General features: G+C 38.3%; 1 protein-coding gene across 12 annotated transcripts in view; it reads right to left on the bottom strand.

Moving 5' to 3' along the window:
- MAP4 (microtubule associated protein 4) overlaps positions 1–19,773 on the bottom strand; it is a 195,779-nt gene that overhangs the window by 130,722 nt on the left and 45,284 nt on the right. The window contains exon 1 of one of the 12 annotated variants that reach the window (XM_086698329.1): positions 6,706–6,978. The exons of the other annotated variants lie outside the window; for them this stretch is intronic. The gene's annotated coding sequence lies outside the window, so the exon portion shown is untranslated. Of the gene's footprint in view, positions 1–6,705; positions 6,979–19,773 lie in introns of those variants that run through there. 12 annotated transcript variants of the gene reach the window in all.

Raw genomic sequence — 19,773 nt, 5'->3', positions numbered from 1 at the left:
AACTTTGGGGTGCCTGGGTGGCTCAATTGGTTAAGTGTTGGACTTCAGCTCAGGTCATGATCTCACGGTTTGTGAATTCAAGCCCCACGTCAATTCAAGCCCCACATCAGGCTCTGTGCTGACATATCGGAGCCTGGAGCCTGCTTTGGATTCTATGTCTCCTTCTCTCTCTGTCCTCCCCCCAACTCTGTTTTCTTTCTTTCTCTTTCTCTCTCTCTCAAAAATAAATAAACATTTAAAAAAAAAAGTCTAACTTAACAGACTCTCCAAGAGACTCATGAAGATAAATGAACATATGAGCTTTTGTGACCAGGTAAAGGTAAATCAAATAGAAATAATAGCTATTGCTTCTGTCTGCCCAGAAATCTATTCTTCCTTATCTTCCCCCATATACACCAATGGTCACCCTAGTGGTGTTGGGCACATGACCAGGCAGAGGATGGTTGTAAAAGGAATGTTTCACGACTACATCCTGGATGGAAGATTCACCAAGTGGCAGCTGTTCAGTTGCCCTGGTTGTCTTCTTTCTTAAGTCTGAGTGAGCAACCTTCCAATTTTTTTTTCATCTAATTTAGTCAGTCTATCGCTTGCAACCAAAGAATCTCAACTAATATATATATATAGTCTTTCCTCAACCCAAATTTTAAAAGGCCAAATTTTACTATGATTTAAGCCACTTTTTTTCCCCCGTTTATTCATTTTTGAGAGACAAGAGAAAGACAGATAGTGAGCGGGGTAGAGGCAGAGAGAGAGGGAGACACAGAATCCAAAGCAGGCTCCAGGCGCTGAGCTGTCAGGACAAAGCCTGATGCGGGGCTCAAACTCACAAACTGTGAGATCATGACCTGAGCCGAAGTTGGACACTTAACTGACTGAGCCACCCAGGCACCCCGATTTAAGCCACTGTTAAAGACTCTCTTTTAAAACTGTCTGTCCTCCACTGTCTTCCTCTCTCCAACTAAATTTACTAAGGAAAAAGAAACACCCACCAAAAGTACAGTCATTCTATCTTCATCTTTGTGTTCTACACACAAGTTCCTATCATAGTCATCAGTAGGGAGTAGAGCCCATATAACCCATTTACAACACAGGAACATGGATGGGCAGTCCTACTCTCTATGCCACCCAGCTACTTTACATATAAAGTATTATTGTCACTCCAGATGCCACCAGGAAAAATGCAGAAAAATGACTCATTAAAGAACTTTTAAAAAGCCTGACAAATTTAATGTCAATAAATTCCATAAAAAGTAAATGTTTTTCCCTTTTCTATGATGACTATTATTACCAGTTAGCATTTGAAACCTATTATGAACCAAAAATAATAAAGGACGTCTGTAATTAAACAGTTTCATGGTCAAACAGCACTTGAAAGGACATCTGTACCATCCTTAACAGTAGCTTTATTTGTTTCCATAATATACACATATGATACCTTTTTCATATAATCCACTCAAACTTCCTAACTCAGGACACAGGTAAAAATAGAGACAAAATCAACAGTATCTTTTAAATGTCATTTATCTGAGTGCATATTCTCAAAGGGCAGCTCTTTATCCACTGTAATGTTCCCCTGTTCACCCCCACCCTCAACCTCCCAAACTACTACCTGGGCTGACATGCGGTTCATGGAATACAAAGAGCAGCTTAAATTCAGCCTAAGAAGGTAAAACTGACAGAAAATGAGACAGCTGGAAAGCAGGAAGGTCATTTGGCTCTGAATGTATCTAGCCAACCACCCAAGCATCTGTATCTCAACACAGTTTAGCTATTCCTTTCTTGTCACTACATATAAATAGAAGTGTGATTTAAACACACAGACACACACACACACACACACACACACATACACACACACACACACACACACACACACACACACACCCCTACTTATGGAAAATGATCCTGTAAAGGCAATACCGGTGTTGTGTTGGAAGTGAAAGTACTGGTTTTATCCAGAAAGCCCAGTGTTCATTAAATTAAAGAGACTGCCCAATTTTATCGTTATTCCATTCTAAAAAATATACAAGTATAATAAATTCTGTAAGTGTTCTACAGGTTTGCTAAACTGGTTCTACAAGTATTCCAGAATTGATTTTAATGAATTCACGAAAGAACTTCATCCCACACTTACAGAATCATTTAAGGTCACTTAATACTCAGTTATGCCTTAAAATGGTTAGTTATGTAATTTATGGACAAAAGGATATGACACAATGTTATTCTCAAATATGGATATTCAGGAAGTTCCAAAAATGTACTCTTGTGAATGAGAACTATGTACTTAAAAGAAATTATCTCTCCTTGAATATTTATACTATTCCTTTCCTATTTGTACAAAATTTGAATTTAAAAGGATTTGTTACTGGGGGCAAGAAAAGAAAGCTGGATACAGAAGTGTCTAAACTTCACGGAAGCACTAGTTTAATCTATAGCTTTCAGTGAGTCACCTTACAGGGCTGAGTTCCCTAATCTGTAAAATGAGAGTGGTATGTTAAATGATTCCTGAGGTTGATTATTCCAGAAGCTGTTAATAATTTAAAATCTTTTTATTTTTTTTTAATGTTTATTTTAGAGAGAGAGAGAGAGACACAGACAGACAGAGCATGGGTGGGGGGAGGGGTGGAGAGAGAAGGAGACACAGAATCCAAAGCAGGCTCCAGGCTCTGAGCTGTCGGCACAAAGCCTGATGCGGGGCTCGAACCCACAGTCTGCAAGATCATGACCTGAACCAAAGTCGGACACTTAACCGACTGGGCTACCTAGGCGCCCCAAGGTGCTAATAATTTAGATTCATCACTTAAGTTAGAAATAAACAAACAAATTGCATATAGACCCTCAATGTGCATGTGTGACTTTTATATACCAAGTACTCCCAATTATAACTGGGTTCAGGTTTATTAAAAGGCAAAAGTTTTTTGGCAAAGGAAGAGACTAAAAACAAACTCATCACTGCATAGGGCCCTGCTTGAGCAAATCTGACTGGAGCTTAAGAAACTCCACCCAGTTCTGGCTAACATCAAAGGAGACTTACACAACTCTGCCAGAAAATAAGCCCCATATTATTTAACCAGGCACCAAAACAACACACAGTTTTCAAGCATAGTGCTTTGGACATCTGATCTTTCATTCTGACTACATGCCTAAAGTGAAACTGAAGTGAGAAGAGTTTTGAAAATAGGTGAACAAAGATAAGAAGAAATGACATGACAAGATGATGAAGCAAAGAAAAGAATTTTGGTCTCTTGACTACACTCTTACTATTAATAGCTATGTGCTCATAAAAAGTATATAAGAAGATATGATGAGGTCACAAAGCACCCGCTTCTGTTACATGGGGTTTTTTTTTAATTTATTTATTTTGAAAGAGAGAGAGAGAGAGAGCACGTACAAGTTGGGGGAGGGGTAGAGAGACAGAGAGAGAGAATTCCAAGCAGGCTCCGTGCTGACACAGCACAGAGCCGGACACAGGGCTTGAACCCATTAACTATGAGATCATGACCTGAGCCAAAATCCAGAATCAGACGCTTAACTGACTGAGCCACCCAGGTGCCCCTTGTATGGTTTACTTTAGATTACAAATTCTGGAGTTAGCTCCTAAACTGAAAGATATAGGTCTATACAGATTAGTGTGCATATCTAACTTAAATACACAGAAGTATGGCCAACTTTTTAAGCTCTCAAAATTCCTCTTGAAAATTTCAGGTCAGTCTTACCTATAGTTAGTCACTCCAGACCTGTGCTCATTCTGTCTGATGAGAAATTAGCAATCCAGTTTGCAAATGGTCTGTTACTGCCTTTGTCCTCCTGTGTCCCCCACCCCCTCCCCACTCCAGACATACCCTGTCTCCCAAAGGTGCTGCTTGGGAGGTAAAGTGGAGGAAGAAAACTCATGAAAAAGAACAGAAGCCTAATTCCCACCAACATACTGAAACACTTTTCACAACAAAGACTGTCATAATTTCACTTCATTCTGTCACATTAGCCAAATCTGTACCAAGATTCTTTTGCAGTAGCCAGCATTCTCTTTTTAAAAAGTGTAGAATCCTATTTCACAATTTCAAAAGGGTAAGGGAACATGCACCCCAGAAGGTCTATAATTCCAACTTAGTGTGAATAGTGTAAATTTGGTTCTTATGAAGTAGCTTTCCTCTTTTTTTAAATTTTTTTAATGTTTATTTATTCTTGAGAGAGAGAGAGAGAGAGAGAGAGAGAGAGAGAGAGGGCAAGGGAAGGGCAGAGAGAGAGGGAGACACATAATCTGAAGCAGGCTCCAGGGTCTGAGCCTGACGCGGGCTCGAACTCACAAACGGCGAGATCATGACCTCAGCCGATGTCAGACGCTTACACTGAGCCACCCAGGCACACCTCCTATTTTTTTTTTTTAAGTTTACTTATTTATTTTGATAGAGACAGAGACAGCACAAGCAGAGGACGAGCAGAGAGAGAGGGAGAGAGAATCCCAAGGAGGCTCCGCACTGCCTGCTGCAGAGATCCGCATGGGGCTTGAACTCACGAACCGTGAGATCACGACCTGAGTCAAAACTAAGAGTTGGATACTTACCTGACTGAACCATCCAGGAGCCCCTGAAGTAATTTCCTCTTAATCCCAGAGATCAATTCCATGGAAAGTGAGTTTTTGGTTTCAGTGTGAAAAGGGAGAATAATAATTTAGCAACACAGAATATTTCAGGGAACAAAATAGGTCTGTATAAGGTATCAAAGTAGGGAAAGGGTATGTGGGCCCCAAGGCCCTAGGAGGTAAAAGAAAGAGAGGTAATACAATGTCAAAGGCAAGCTTGACATCTTTTAAAATATTACCTCCTGTCAGTTTTAGAGAAGAAAGGAAGAAACTTTCTTCAGTCACCTGGACTAGTTGGGAAACAAAATTATCATTTATAACATTGTTTACCTGTTTTTAAAATGTTTTTTTATTTATTATCAATAGATGGAGAGAGAGCATGAGTAGAGGAGGGGCAGAGAGAGGGGGAGACACAGAATCCGAAGCAGGCTCCAGGCTCTGAACTGTCAGCACAGAGCCTGACGTGGGGCTCAAACGCACAAACTACGAGATCATGGCCTGAGCCGAAGTCAGACGCTTAACCGACTGAGCCACCCAGGCGCCCCTACCTTTTAAATTTTTTTAAGTAATCTCTACACCCAACTTGGGGCTTGAACTCACAATCTCAAGATTAAAGTCATATGCTCCACCAACTGAATGAATCAAAAGTCATATGCTCCAGCCAGGCGCCCCTAACATTGTTTATCTAAAGGAAATGCTTCTGAGTTCCAAATAACCAACTTAATAAATGAACATTTAATAATAATTCTTGGGGTGCCTTGGTGGCTCAGTCAGTTAAGCATCTGTCTTCAGCTCAGGTCATGATCTTGCAGTTCATGAGTTCAAGCCCTGTGTTGGGCTCTGTGCTGACAGCTCAGAGCCTGGAGCCTGCTTTGGATTCTGTGTCTCCCTCTCTCTCTGCCCCTCCACTGCTCACGTTTCTGTCTCTTTCCCTCTCTCAAAAATAAACATTAAATTAAAATAATAATAATAATAATAATAATAATAATAATAATAATAATAGCTCTTGAAGGCAGAAGACCGCTCATAATGCTCACTTAAATTTTCTCCATGATTGATATTGTCAGTTTTGGGGGGGAGTGGCGGTAGAGGGGTGAATTATGGACAAGACATACAACTAAAAAGACATGCGGACTAATATTTTCTTCTATACTTTTTTTTATTTTTTTGGCAAGACTGATTTAAATGACAGAGAATTCTGAGGCCAAAACTAAGCTGCTATCCCATGACATTAGTGAGAGTGCTGTGACCAAAATGCAATGCTTGTTCCTCAGGTTTGGAAGAAACCCAGTGACCCAGCCAGTTCCAGAGACCCACTTATAACCTACATGGCTAGTGGTATAGCGTGTACCATAAAGATTTCATATTCAACATGAGATTTTTTGTCTAGCAAGCTTTCAGTTACTACATGGGGACTTTACTTCTCAGATTGGTTTTAATGAAGTTTTCAGAGGCCTATTACATATCAAGCTGAACCTTATTTGTCTGATGTCTGTGTTCTGCTTGTAATTAACTAGAAAAGTAGTCTGATTTGTACTTTCAATCAAAATGGTATCTCATTCAGAGTAAAACCAACGACCTGTATGGGAATCAGCTACCATCTTACACAGCTCATAGACACATGGGATCCCCAAAGCTAACCTGAATTTCTCCTGCTCCTCCCCAGATCCAGACTGGCAAATGGCAACACACAACTCAGCCACAACTTGACTATCCTAGCAATAAACTCCAACCCCCCTGTTGAATATATTAAGTTTCTACCCCCAGGTACCTCCCTAAACACTTCAAGGACAACAGCTGTACTATTATGAACTGATGGTATTTACAGCCTCCGCAGGGTTCTGTTCAGAACCACCATTTGTCCTGTTCATCATAGGATTAGCGACAGAAGAAAGCCCTTGATTACTAGAATAGCAGAAGCTATTGCCCAGTGACATTCCTATATGAAAGAGCACATGGATTTTACTTCCATGCAGTCCCAAAAAACAAAGAGCTCCTTTTCCCACTGCTTTTTTAGGGAGCCCTAACCTCTAAATATAAAAACACTGCATACATATGCACACACATATTCAAATACATAAAACCTTGCAGCACAAGGCTGAAAGCCCAGCTTGCTTACTTACGGGAACTATCCAGGCAGCTTGTGCTCAGTCCTGACCAAATGTATTTTGAACCTCTAAACAGGCACCTGTCTGCCACATTTATGTCCAAGTGAATTTAAACCTATTTCCCCAAGAAGAATAATCTACACTAGATACCTCCCACTGTGAGCCATGTGATACAGACAGCATGATGTGTGCTGAAGTCTGGTTATGTGCGCCAAAACAAGAGACGACAATGACACAGCACTTACATTTCTGCTATAACCATCCTTCAGAGTGACTCTTCAGTTTTATCTCAATTAAAAACAAAAAAAGTGAATCTTAGGATGATTCTCAATACCTGATCCTTCCAAATTTGGAAAAAAAAAAATTTTTTTTTTTTAAAACGTTACTCTCCATCCCACTTATTCCTCCTCAGTCTAAGACCAAAAACTATTCAGAGTTTGCCTACACCTATCCAAAAATTATTCCTAAACATTTAAGACTTTTATAAAAACACCAGGTCAAATAATCCAGGATCCAATTCCCTCATTTTAACAACTGACAAAAAAAGAACCAGAAAAAACAAGTCACTTATAAATGAAGCTGGACTGAGGATCAGACTAAGGCGAGAGTCAGCAAACACCAGAAATACAAGAAGCATATGATATAATGGACAAAATATTGGAATTTTATGGTTTCTGCTTTTATCTGACACAATGACATCACTATCCTTCAAAATCTTTTTTTTTTTTTTTGCTGTACCTTTTCTTCTTAAAGTATGAAAGCAAAATTAGGAAGAGTCCTAAACATCAGGAAAAAAATCTCAGCTGACTTAAAAGGACCCCAATCCCTATTAAGAAAAAAAAGCCCCCAAACTCCTTAGTGTAACATCAAGGTCACATAATCCTACAGGGCCCAGCCCTATGACCTACCACAACCGACAGCAGTTTTCCATGTAGGGTCTCCCTATATTTTAGTCCCACGGGACCAGCTGCCATTTTTATAGGCATATCATTGACATTATCACCAATACCCTTGCTCATCTTGCTCTTCATACTTCAAAGTCTTGAAATCAAGGTCCACATCAACTATCACCTTTCCTGTTTCTTTTTCAAATCTGTTCTCCCAGTGCCATTGAGAACTAACACATCATCTGTACTTCTATTGTAACAGTACAGTCTGATTTGTACTGCAGTTCATTTATATACTAGTGGCTCCTATAATTGCTAGATCCCAAAGAGGAAGGACCATGTCTAAGCAATGTATATACCCTCCCCTAGCAGATTACTTTACATAGAAGATGGGCCAAAACAACAAAAAACAACAAAACAAAGGGGCTAGCTAAACAGAATTCTAAAATGGTATGATTGATCTAATATTTTAAAAAATTTTAAATATTTTTATTAATTTTTGAGAGAGAGAGAAAGAGCAATAGCGGGAGAGGGCCAGAAAGGAGACAGAGGATCTGCAGCAGGCTCCGCACAGTGAGCACAGAGTCTGACGCTGGGCTTGAACTCACGAACTGTGAGATCATAACCTGAGCCAAAACTAAAAGTCAGCCACTTAACTGAATGAGCCACCCAGATGCCCCTAAAACGGTATGATTGAAGTTAATAAAAAGCATGTCTAATTTGAAATTACTCAGGTGCTGGGGCTCCTGGGTGGCTCAGTCAGTTAAGCCTCTGACTTCGGCCCCGGTCATGATCTCACAGTTCATGAGTTCAAGCCCCGCACTGGGCTCTCTGCTGTCAGTGCAGAGCATGCTTGGGATTCTCTCTCCCCGCTCCCTATCCCTCCCTGCCCACTCTCTCTCTCTCTCTCAAATTAAAAAAAAAAAAAAAAAAAAAAAATCAGGTGTTAAAACTACAAAAACTCTTCAGAACTGAAAAAAAGAATAAATATACTCAAGGTTGAAGGCTTATCATTAATTAAGAATATTCACCTAATTTCTTCCACTTTCCAAGCATAGCTTATGCCAGAGCAATCATGTTGTCTGCAATCATGGAAAGAAAGCCAACAAGGAGTAACTATACGAGCCAGCTCTCTATGCTGGTCATCTTATCATTATTAGGCAGGGCAATAAAAATAGCCCTCTGCTTTTAGAAAAGCACAACAACATGATGCAATATGTCAGAAACAAATAGCATTTTGCTCAAGAGATAAGCTACCACCATCATGTTAACATCATTGTATAAATATTAAAAGTTTTCTAATTTTTAAAAAGTTAAATCTCCATAGTATCAGCTCACACATCTCTGTGTAGTAGTAGTAAATATACCATGTAATTTCAAGATTACTTAGTTTTGGGGAAATTGGGTGAAAGCAAAAAGTATTCACACTTGATCAGCTCTTAGCTTTTGAGAACTATTTAAGAAAAACCTCTCCATCAAGCCAAGTGAAGTTTCTCTAAGTTCAGAGCCACAATATGCCAAATTTTATTATCTAAGATGTCAGTGAAAGTGAAGTAAAATCAAAGGCTGAACTAAGAGGAGATGGGGATTTGTGCTGATAATTCCATAGTTATTTATTATAGACACACAATGTGTGTCTCCTCCAGAGTCCCACGGGGCTGAGTTCCTAAGGGTTCCCTGCTGGCTCAGTCAGAAGCGCACACAACTCTCAACCACAGGGTTGTGATTTCAAGTTCCACCTTGGGCAGAGGGCTCATTTTTTAAAAAGGGAAAATAAATGGGTTTAACAGAACTTAAAAAAATAAAACGCACGGTGGACTCTGAGTTCCTAGATGGTAAGGACAACATCTTTTTCACCTTTTATCCTGGGCATCTAATACAATAAAGTGACACCTGGTAGGATCTCAAATGTATATTCATCCTGCTGAATGTGCTCTATTCCGTATCATGACACAGCCTTCTCTTGCCAGGGCTGACATCTGCCCAGCTGGAGGGAGTCTCCTGGCTCTTCCTTGTCGGTCCTCAGCACAGAATCAGAATTGGGGTGCATTGGCCCAGCTCTTCTGAGCAGGAAAGAAGAAGGCATAAACTATAGGAATACTCAGCAGGCATTTTGTAGAAAGACCTTAGTGGTAGTAAATGCCTTGCCTTTAACATAAAAGTGCCTTATAAATGCTTTCAAATGGGGGGGGGGGGAGTACTAAAAAAAAAAAAAGTCTAGAAGTAAAAACAATTTTAAGTGAAAACTGAACAAGCAAGGTGAAAAGTCAAAGGAATCTTTCAAACTATTATTAACTTTTAGCATTTTACCTGAAATGGAAGTAAAGATCAGAGTTAAAAGTAAAATGCCACTGAATCAGAATCATTCAGAAACAGAGCTGGGCAATTTCAGTTTTTAAGCGATAATTCTGAAGGGCACCCACAATTGAGAGCTACTAATCAACAATCCACTTACTACATTAAAGACAGAATTTGTAAAACTTAACACTAGAAAGAGATCAAGTTCTCCGTTGTTGGGAAGGTAGGTGCTTTAGATTATGTTTATTAGAAGTAAAGTCTGACAGGGATTCTTATACAAGTTAATATTGAGGGAGTGCCTTCAGGAGAAACCTGTAAGGGAGAAAAAGGAAGCAAAATTCTGGTTTCAGCTGAAGTCTAGCCTATGCCTCCTGACTGGGAAGCTATGAAACACAGTCGCACCAGTCAGTCCCACCATGAGGTAAGGGAGCCACGTTTTTGTAAACTTCATCAGGCAGTCACTGGCTAAGAACCATGTGAAGAGGAGGGACATAACTTCCTAGGCATCTCTGGGGGAGGTGGCTCCTATATGGTATAGCCTTTGCTAACACTCACAACAGCTGGGGATTGGGCCGTATGTGTGTGAGAGACAGACTCTAAGCAAAAGGCCATTAGTAGAAATTAAATGACAAGTTTAATTCACTAAGATTTACCAATATTAAATATTAAGCTTGTATGTACCTACCAACATAGCTGTTTAAAAAACAGGTGCGCCTGGGTGGCTCAGTCAGTTGAGTGCCCAACTTCAGCTCAGGTGATGATCTCATGGTTCGTGGGTTTGAGCCCTACATTGGGCTTTGCATTGACAGCTTAGAGCCTGGAGCCTGCTTTGGATTCTGTGTCTCCCTCTCTCTCTGCCCCTCCCCCATTAACACTCTGTGTGTGTGTGTGTGTGTGTGTGTGTGTGTGTGTCTCAAAAATATTTTAAAAAATTTTAAAAATAAATAAAAGACATAAAACTTCACCCAAAGAAAACAAAAATACCAATTCAAAAAGGTATATGCAACCCTATGTTTACTGTAGCATTATTTGTAACAGCCAAGACAGGGAAGCAACGCAAGTGTCCATCAACAGACAAATGGATAAAGAAGATGTGATACACAGACACACACACACACACACACACACACACACACACACACACACACTTTAATATTACTCAACCATAAAAAAGGATGAGCTCTTGCCATTTGCAACAACATGGATGTACCTAGAGGGTATTATGCTAAGTGAAATAAGTCAGACAAAGACAAATACCATATGATTTCACTTATATGTGGAATCTAAAAAACAAAACAAAAAGCAGAAAAGAGACCTATAAATACAGAGAACAAACTGGATTGCCAGAGGGAAGTGGGATGGAGGTAGGTAAAATGGGTGAATGGGAGTGGGTGATACAGGCTTCCAGATAGGAAATGAACAAGTCACAGGAATAAAAGACACAGCATAGGGAATACAGTCAATGATGTTGTAATAGCACTGTATGGTGACAGAGGGTAACTATACTTGTGAGCACAGTATGACATGAAACTAAGTTGTACAGCCAAAACTAATGTGACACTGTGCATCAACTATACTTCAATAAAAATAAAACAAAAAATAAAAATAACCTTACTGAGGAGAAAGAGAGGAGTCCTCCTTCACAGGGGGATACTGTAATACACCTCTTTCTTTCAGTAACTGACACATCATGTAGACAAAAATCAGTAAGTATATACAAGCTCTGAACAACTCAACCTACAAGTTTCAGCTAATGGACTAGAGAGTACACTGGAAAGACACTTTTCTAGCACACATGGAACAGTTCATTTTTTTTAATAAATGTGTACTAGGGGCTCCCGGGTGACTTGGTCAGTTAAGCATCCAACTCTTGATTTTTGCTCAGGTCATGATCTCAGGGTCATGAGACTGATCCCCAAGTAGGGCTCCACATTGAGCTTAAGATTCTCTCCCTCTCTCTCCACCCCTCTCCCGCACACACACTCACATGTATTCTCTCTCAAAAAAAAAAAAAAAAAAAAGAGAGAGAGAGAGAGAGAAAATAAATGTATACTAAGACGTAAAATGAATCTCAAATCTTAAAAATCATTATTGTAAGAGAACAAACTGATGGTTACCAAAGGGGGGGGAATGGGTGAAAACAGGTGATGGGGATCAAGGAGTGCACTTATGATGAGCATCAGGTGTTGCATGGAAGTGTTGAATCTCTATATAGTACACCTGAAACTAATATTACACTGTATGTTAAAAAAAAGCTTTTAAAAAATCATTATTGTACAATATACATTTAAGAAACATCATAAATAAGTTAGAAATAAAAACCTGAATTTTTCAAAAATTTGAAAATTTTAAAACTCACTACAAATAATCCATGAGTTAAAATCATAATAGACATGAAAAAATACTCAGAAATGAATAATAACAAAAATATTACATTCCAAAGTTTGTGGAATATACTTAAAAAGAGAATCTGAGGAAGTCTCCAGCCTTAAGTGCTTGTAATAGAAAAGAAGGATATAAATAAATTAGTTAAAATCCATCTTAAGAGTTAGGTAAAAATAAATTTGAAGAAAACCAAAGGAAGGAAATAAAATCCTAAATGAGAATAAGGCACAAAGAAAGAAAAGAGAAGATCAATAAAGCAAAAGTTCTCTCTGAGGAGTAACAAAGTTAACAAACCTTTGGTAAGACTGACCCAAACAGCAGAGAAGGCATAAGTGAACAATTTTAGGAAGGACAAATTGTAACGCTACAAATGCAGCAGAGGAAAAAAGAGATTTTAAACAACTATGCCAACAAATATGAAAATCAGATGAAAAAGACCATTCTAGGGCACCTGGCTCGTTCAGTTGGAAGAACATGGGACTCTTGATGTTGGGGTCGTGAGTTCAAAGCCCCACGTTGGGTGTAGAGATTACTAAAAAAAAAAAATAAACTTAAAAAAAAAAAAACAAACAAACAATTCCTGAAAGAGCATACAATAACTGAATCAAAATACAATAATAAATTAAAAATCTAAATAGTCCCAAATCAATTAAATTGAAACAATATTTTTAAGTCTCCCAAACACACACACACACACACACACACACACACACACACACACACACACATACACACACACACCCCAAAAGATTTTAAAGGAGTTCTACTGAGTATTCAAGATGAAGATAACTCGAACACAAACTTTAGAAAATAGAAGAATTCTCAGGGTGCCTGGGTGGCTCAGTCATTTGAACATACAACTTCGGCTCAGGTCATGATCTCACGTTTGTGAGTTTGAGTTCGGCATCAGGCTCTCTGCTGTCAGCGAAGAACCCCGCTTTGGATCTTCTGTCCCCCTCTCTCTGCCCCTCCCGGTTGCACTCTCTCAAAAACAAATAAGCCTTTGGGGCACCTGGGTGGCTCAGTCGGTTAAGTGTCCGACTTCAGCTCAGGTCATGATCTCGCGGTCCTTGAGTTCGGTCCTTGAGTTCAAGCCCTGCGTCGGGCTCTGTGCTGACAGCTCAGAGCCTGGAGCCTGCTTCGGATTCTGTGTCTCCCTCTCTCTCTGCCCCTCCCCGTTCATGCTCTGTCTCTCTCTGTCTCAAAAATAAATAAACGTTAAAAAAAATTAAATAAAAATAAATAAACCTTCAAAAGAAGAAGAAGAAGAAGAATTCTCACCAAATCATTTTATGAGGCTAACAGAAGTAATCTGTAGTGATTAGAGGCCCATATTCCAACCTGACTGCCAGAGGTTCAAAGTTGGGTTCTACCACTTAGTATCTTTGTGGCCTTGAGCAAGTTTCTTCACCCTTTTGCTTCAGTTTCCCCAAATGTAAACTGGGTGTTTAACAGTATTATCTACTTTCTGTATCTGTTAATATATAAAATAGTTCCTGGAATAGTGTGTGTGTTTTATGTATTTGCTATTGATTATATGATTATTGATAATATACATCTACTACCAAACCCAGACAAGAAGAATACAATAATGTGAAATTATAAACAAAAATAAACTTACGAACTTAGATCGGGTCAGCAAACATTTTCTGTACAGAGCCAGAGAGTAAACTGTTTAAAATTTGTGGCACCTATACTCTATCACAAATACAGGCAGTCCTGGCTTTGCATAGTTCTAATACACACAAATTTCAGTGACCATGGTTTAGTTAAGCAACACCAGTCCCCCAACAGCATGGTTCAAGTTTCAGCTCCCATGGTATATTAACTGTGAATAATTGCATAAAGCACAAAATTTGCTGCTAGCTCCTCAGTATACAAATTGCTACGTAAATAACAAGTGTGCATGGAAATCAGTGACCTATCACATCACTTCTTCAAAGTCTGTTGGTGACTGGTCGCTGAGCATCTGCTATTCAGTTCATGCATAAACAGTGGTGCTACCTCCTCATCTCCCAGTGATAAATTCGTGTGGCATTTTATGAAAACGAGTAACCAAAAGAGAGAACTGGTCAACAAAAATAAATGTGCAGCAAAGAATCAAAAAGTAGTAACGCTGGAAGTGAAATTTACATCAAATGTAAATGTAGTTCTAGAAAAAATAGCTCGCTGTGGGAATGCTGACACTACCACCATTCAAAAGACTTGCTGCCAGAGGAACTCAGTGAAGGTAAGCTCGTCTCCATAAATGAGAATAATGGCTTCTTGAAAAAAATTAAAAGGCCTTAGAGGAAGTGCCGCTGGCAAGAAATCTCACATTAGAAGAACTCTTGAAGATACTCTGTGGCAATGAAAGCACAAAAGACAAATGCTGGAAGCTGATCTAAACCTAGAAAGGAGTAGGGCACAGAAGAGATAGATATCTGGGTCCATATCATAAATTATGATAAGAAGAAGCCCCGACACTGTTCAAACTATTCTTGGTAAGTTTTTTACAAAGAAAAAAACATTTAAATTCTCAACATTTTTAATGTTTTGAATTACAGTGTACTAAACATTAATTTTCCAATTTTTTCATTTCCCTAAGTTTTATATAAGACAAGAGAGCTTTTAAATTTTTTTTAAAGATCACAATCATAATTTTCCCCTTTGATTATTAACTTTGCTTTGCAGTTTCAGCCTGCTCAGCCATTTTTTGCAGTCCCAAACTACTGTGCAAAGTAAAAACTTCCTGGTCTCAACACTGCCATTATAGAGTGAAAGCTTCCATAGACAATACACATATGAATGAGTGTGTCAAACATTCTTAGCTCATAAATTATACAAAAACAGGCAGTAGGCCGAATTTGACCTGTGAGCCATAATTTGCTGACCCGACTTAAATGAAAAAAATCCTAAAATAAATATTAGCAAATCAAAGCAAGTAATGTATAAAAGATATATCTTGAACTCAGTTGGCTAATAAAATCTTAGAAGATATCTATCAACGTATTCAGTATATCAACGGATTAAGTAAGGAAACTAAAAGCTCATCTCTCAATAGAATCAAGCCTCTGGAAAAAAAGACTCAATAAATTAGGATGGGAGGATCCTGTATCTGACAAAAGGTATTTACAAAACAAACAAAAAACAAAACAAAACCTGCCACAAACATCATTCTCTTGAGATGGGGTAGAAATAAGAACGTCTAATATTGCTGCTGCTAATCAATATTGTACAATGAGACAAGAAAAGAAAAAATTAAGAGCATAAGGATTATGAAGAAAAAATCATAATAACATTGTCATTATTTGTAGGAAACAACTATATAGACAGGAAATAAACTATTATATTTTGTAAATGAATTTAGCAAGGTTGTTCAACTCCAGGCAAATTAAAACCCAACTGTATTTCTACATACTAGCAAAAACAACTGGAAAATATTTTTTATATAACATTTACAGTGGTTATTTTCTTAAAAATTCCTAGGAACAGCTAGGATCTACTAACACAGAATGGATCCATGAGGAATGATATGTTTTATACTTAGGTACAAAAGAGTGTATATTACATATCACAGGAAGAAAAAGGGAGGGAGAGTGAACAGAGATTACTGTAAAACAGCAGTCAAAATCAACTGAAAGGCTTTTGCTGACTCTCCAAATTTAACCTGAAGTGGGCAGAAGGCAAAAAGAACTTTGCCTCCTCACTGGAATGTGCTTCTCTATTGGTCTGCAAGTCTGCATGTGCTGACCTTTAAAAGACAGTATAAGGTTTGTCTGTTCTCCCTTCTACCAGTGGGTTGATAGACTGGACATGGGTGGACCATGACTTGGTGGCTCTGATGTTGGCTATATTCAATATTCTACTGTATTTCTTGTACAGCACTGGAAGATTTTTGCCATAGATGCATTTTTAATCCTTCAAAAATAAGGCATAATGAGGTAAGAGAAGCTTAAACCACAGTTGAAATTACAAAAGAAAATAACAAGATATAACCATCCTGAGGGGGAAAAAACCTCTCCTAAATACAGCAAGCACCGAAGAGTTCTTAAACAAAATTGCAAAGGCTTCCAAACTATATTTCTTCCAAGAAATTGGGAAGTAAATTCTGAGTAATCAAAGGTACAAAAGGTAACATACAATAGGAGAAAAATTTTGGTGGTAAACACAAAATTAAAGAAAGTACAACCTAACTAGGAGTGTGGCAGAGATGTGTTCAGCACTCTTAGATCCTGTTTCTTCTTCCTGGGTACTCACAACATTTCCCACCACCCTTACAGTTACAAGTTGAGACCATAAGACTGGGTTCCAGTCAATGGACTCACAGCTAAAGTAATATGTTTTAACACAAAACATTAATGAGATGCTCCTTGTTGTGCTCTTTGCTCATTTGCTCTTTGCAAATGAATACAAAGGATCCACTGGAAGACTCCAAGACACCAGATGGAAGGAGATGGAATTCTTCAAACATCACAGGAGGCAAGAAATAAACTTTTACTGTGTTAAGCCACTGAAATGCTAGATATGTTAAAGCAGATAGCATTAATTACCCTAATACAAGGATCTTACTATCTAACCTCCACATTTTACAAATAAAGAAAATGATGAACAAAGTGACTTTCTAAAAATTACACTAGTTGCTAGAATACCATGTCTCCTGACTTTCCATAGGGAACTTTTACCTAGTAAAAGATTTCCATGCTAAATTTAGAATTTAAATTATTATCTGAATATTTGTTAGAAGGCCACAAAAAGGCAGCAAGATAGACAGTTTCTCACATAAAGATGAGGAACCTTAAATTTCTACAAAAATGCTTATGAAAATCTCAGAGGCATCCATCCCAAATATTACGACCGACACTAACTCTCACATTCTGACTTATATCAGTAAAATTTGGCTGGAATTATTAAAAACTTTACATCCAACAACAGAGCAATAAATTACGTAAAATTTGCTATAATTTGTTACTCTACCACCCTCATTTTGTAAGGAATATCTGAAAAGTATTAAACGGTCCATCTAAGTATACCATGTGAAACTGGTTATTTGTGAGTATTTCTATGAAGAGTATTGGGCATTAGGCCTGTGGTCAAATATAAAGCTTCTGATTAGGCCTTTATTAATACAAGAGAAGGAAAAAAAAAACAACCCAAGCTTTTAACAATAACTCAAGTCAGATTTAAATTCCTCATTGGGAGATCATCTGGCCTCTCTTTACCTCAGCCATAAACTAGATATAAGGCCTTTGACAAATCAGCTCACTTTATTTATAAAAAGACAAGAATTCTCCAGGAAGTCCTTTTGTAAGCCTTCCGTCCTATGATTGGACTCTGGTCAGGTCAACAAAATGTACTAAATATTTATTAGGCAGAACCAAATAAAATTGTTGATACTTTACTGTTCTTTACCTATAAAAACCGCATTTTCATATAGCTTTATCTAATCCTAAGTGCCACTTGCCGCATTCAAAAAAGTACTGAATTATTTTGGCATGTATATACACATTTTTTTTTTTAGAAGAAAAACGAGTATGCTGATTTAGGGGTTCCTGAACTGTTGTCATTAGAGCTAAAGAGCAAAAGCTATACATCTGAAGAGAAAAACTTTTCTAATTTTATTTATTTATTATGAAAGAGAGAGAGCAAGTGTGAGCAGGGGAGGCGAGAGAGAGAGGAAAGAGAGAATCTCAAACAGGCTACGCACTGTCAGTGCAGAGCCTGACACATGGCTCAATCCCATGAACTGTGAGATCACGACCTGAGCCAAAATCATCAGACACTTAACCGACTGGGACACTCAGGCGCCCCTGAAGAGAGAAACTTTTTACATATTCTCTTTTCCTGACTACTTGCAGCTATGTGCTATTTACAAAGACACTACACAAATTCAGTTAATTAAAATATTAGATCAGAACACTAATTCAAATATTTTGGCCAAAACTGCTGCAGTTGCTGTGTAAACATAAATCCTACCTATCATTCTGTCAGTTTAGACTTCTGCTTAAAGATTTAGGATTAAGTGCCTTGGGCTCACAGAGTATTTATATTACTTGTAAATAGCCATTCCCATGAAAGACTAAATCATGAATGCTCATATTACATCCCATTCAAACACAATTTTTTCTAAAAACTTTTCCCATCCACACAAAACAGAAATTTAGACTAGACCTCATGATAGAGGTCTGTTTTTTACTAAATCCCTTATAACAACACACTCTTCCAAAGACAGTGCTAAGAACCAAATCAACATACTTTTTACAAAATCACTGCACCAGACCTAAGTATGTCAAATGAATATCATTAACTTGTATTCCCAAGAGTGTATGAAAAATGAGGGTGATATATGGAAGTGCTGAATTACTATACAGTACACTTGAAACTAATATCACACTGTATATTAACTAATTGGAATTTTTAAAAAAACAAGTATAAAAATTTATTTCCTTTGCCTTTAATATTTTACTAGAAGAATCGTAATCTTCCAAACAAAACCACCTTCTGGATAAAAAAACAGTCTGAAGTCAAAGGAAGAGATAACCATCTTCTCTCTAAATTCCTAACTGTAGTTTTTCAAATTCCAGTTTTGTTGTTAGAGTACATGGTATAAGTCATCCCGCAATCTTATGCAGTTGATTTTAAGCAATGAAACTAGACACATCATTACTCTCATACACAATGGCCATCGACTGATTAGCTTAAACTAAAAATAAGGAAACAGGGGCGACTGGGTGGCTCCATCAGTTAAGTGTCCAACTTCAACTCAGGTCATGATCTCACAGTTCATGAGTTTGAGTCCTGCATCGAGCTCTGTGCTGACAGTTTGGAGCCTGCAGCCTGCTTCGGATTCTGTGTCTCTCTCCCTCTGCCCCTCCCCAACTCACATTCTTCTCTCTCTCTTTCTCTCAAAAATAAACATTGAAAAAAAATTTTTAATAAAAAATAAAAACAAGGAAAGAAATCAAACTATAAAAATGATATGCCCTGCATAACTATGAAAATACTCCACTATCAGCTCTAATGTTTCAATACAGCTTTCATCACATTACAATTTACTATTCACTTATAAGAGGGAAACTTAAACTATCCAGTTTACTCTCAGACTTCGTAACTAGTAAAGTGAGATCCAAAGCAGTTTCTTCTGGGGGGTCTGAGGGGTCCAGTTGGTTAAGCATCTGACTTTGGCTCAGGTAATGATCTCACTTCAGGAGTTTGAGTCCCACATCAGGTGAGCTCGAGCCCCACTCCAGGCTCCGCACTCTCTCTCCCTCCCTCTGAAGTTAATTAATTAATTAAAAATAAACAAAGAGGTGTCCCCCTTTGGGAAGACATACGGCTAATAAGTGGCAAAGCTAAAATCAGAACCAAAGTCTTCCATCTCCCACCCAGCCGAAAGTTCGCTCTACAGGGTGAATACTCGCTGAACCTGCAAGAGAGGCACTCATTCAGAGTTCATAAAGTAGCAATGCTAGGTCAAACAAGGCCCTCCACGTATTGGCTTGCTGACTGCTTTGGGAAAACTATGCCAACGTCT

Source organism: Puma concolor, chromosome A2, assembly GCF_028749965.1.
Source record: "Puma concolor isolate L17-30 chromosome A2, mPumCon1.1.hap2, whole genome shotgun sequence".
Taxonomy (NCBI): domain Eukaryota; kingdom Metazoa; phylum Chordata; class Mammalia; order Carnivora; family Felidae; genus Puma; species Puma concolor.
This window is presented reverse-complemented; position numbering and strand designations above follow the sequence as displayed.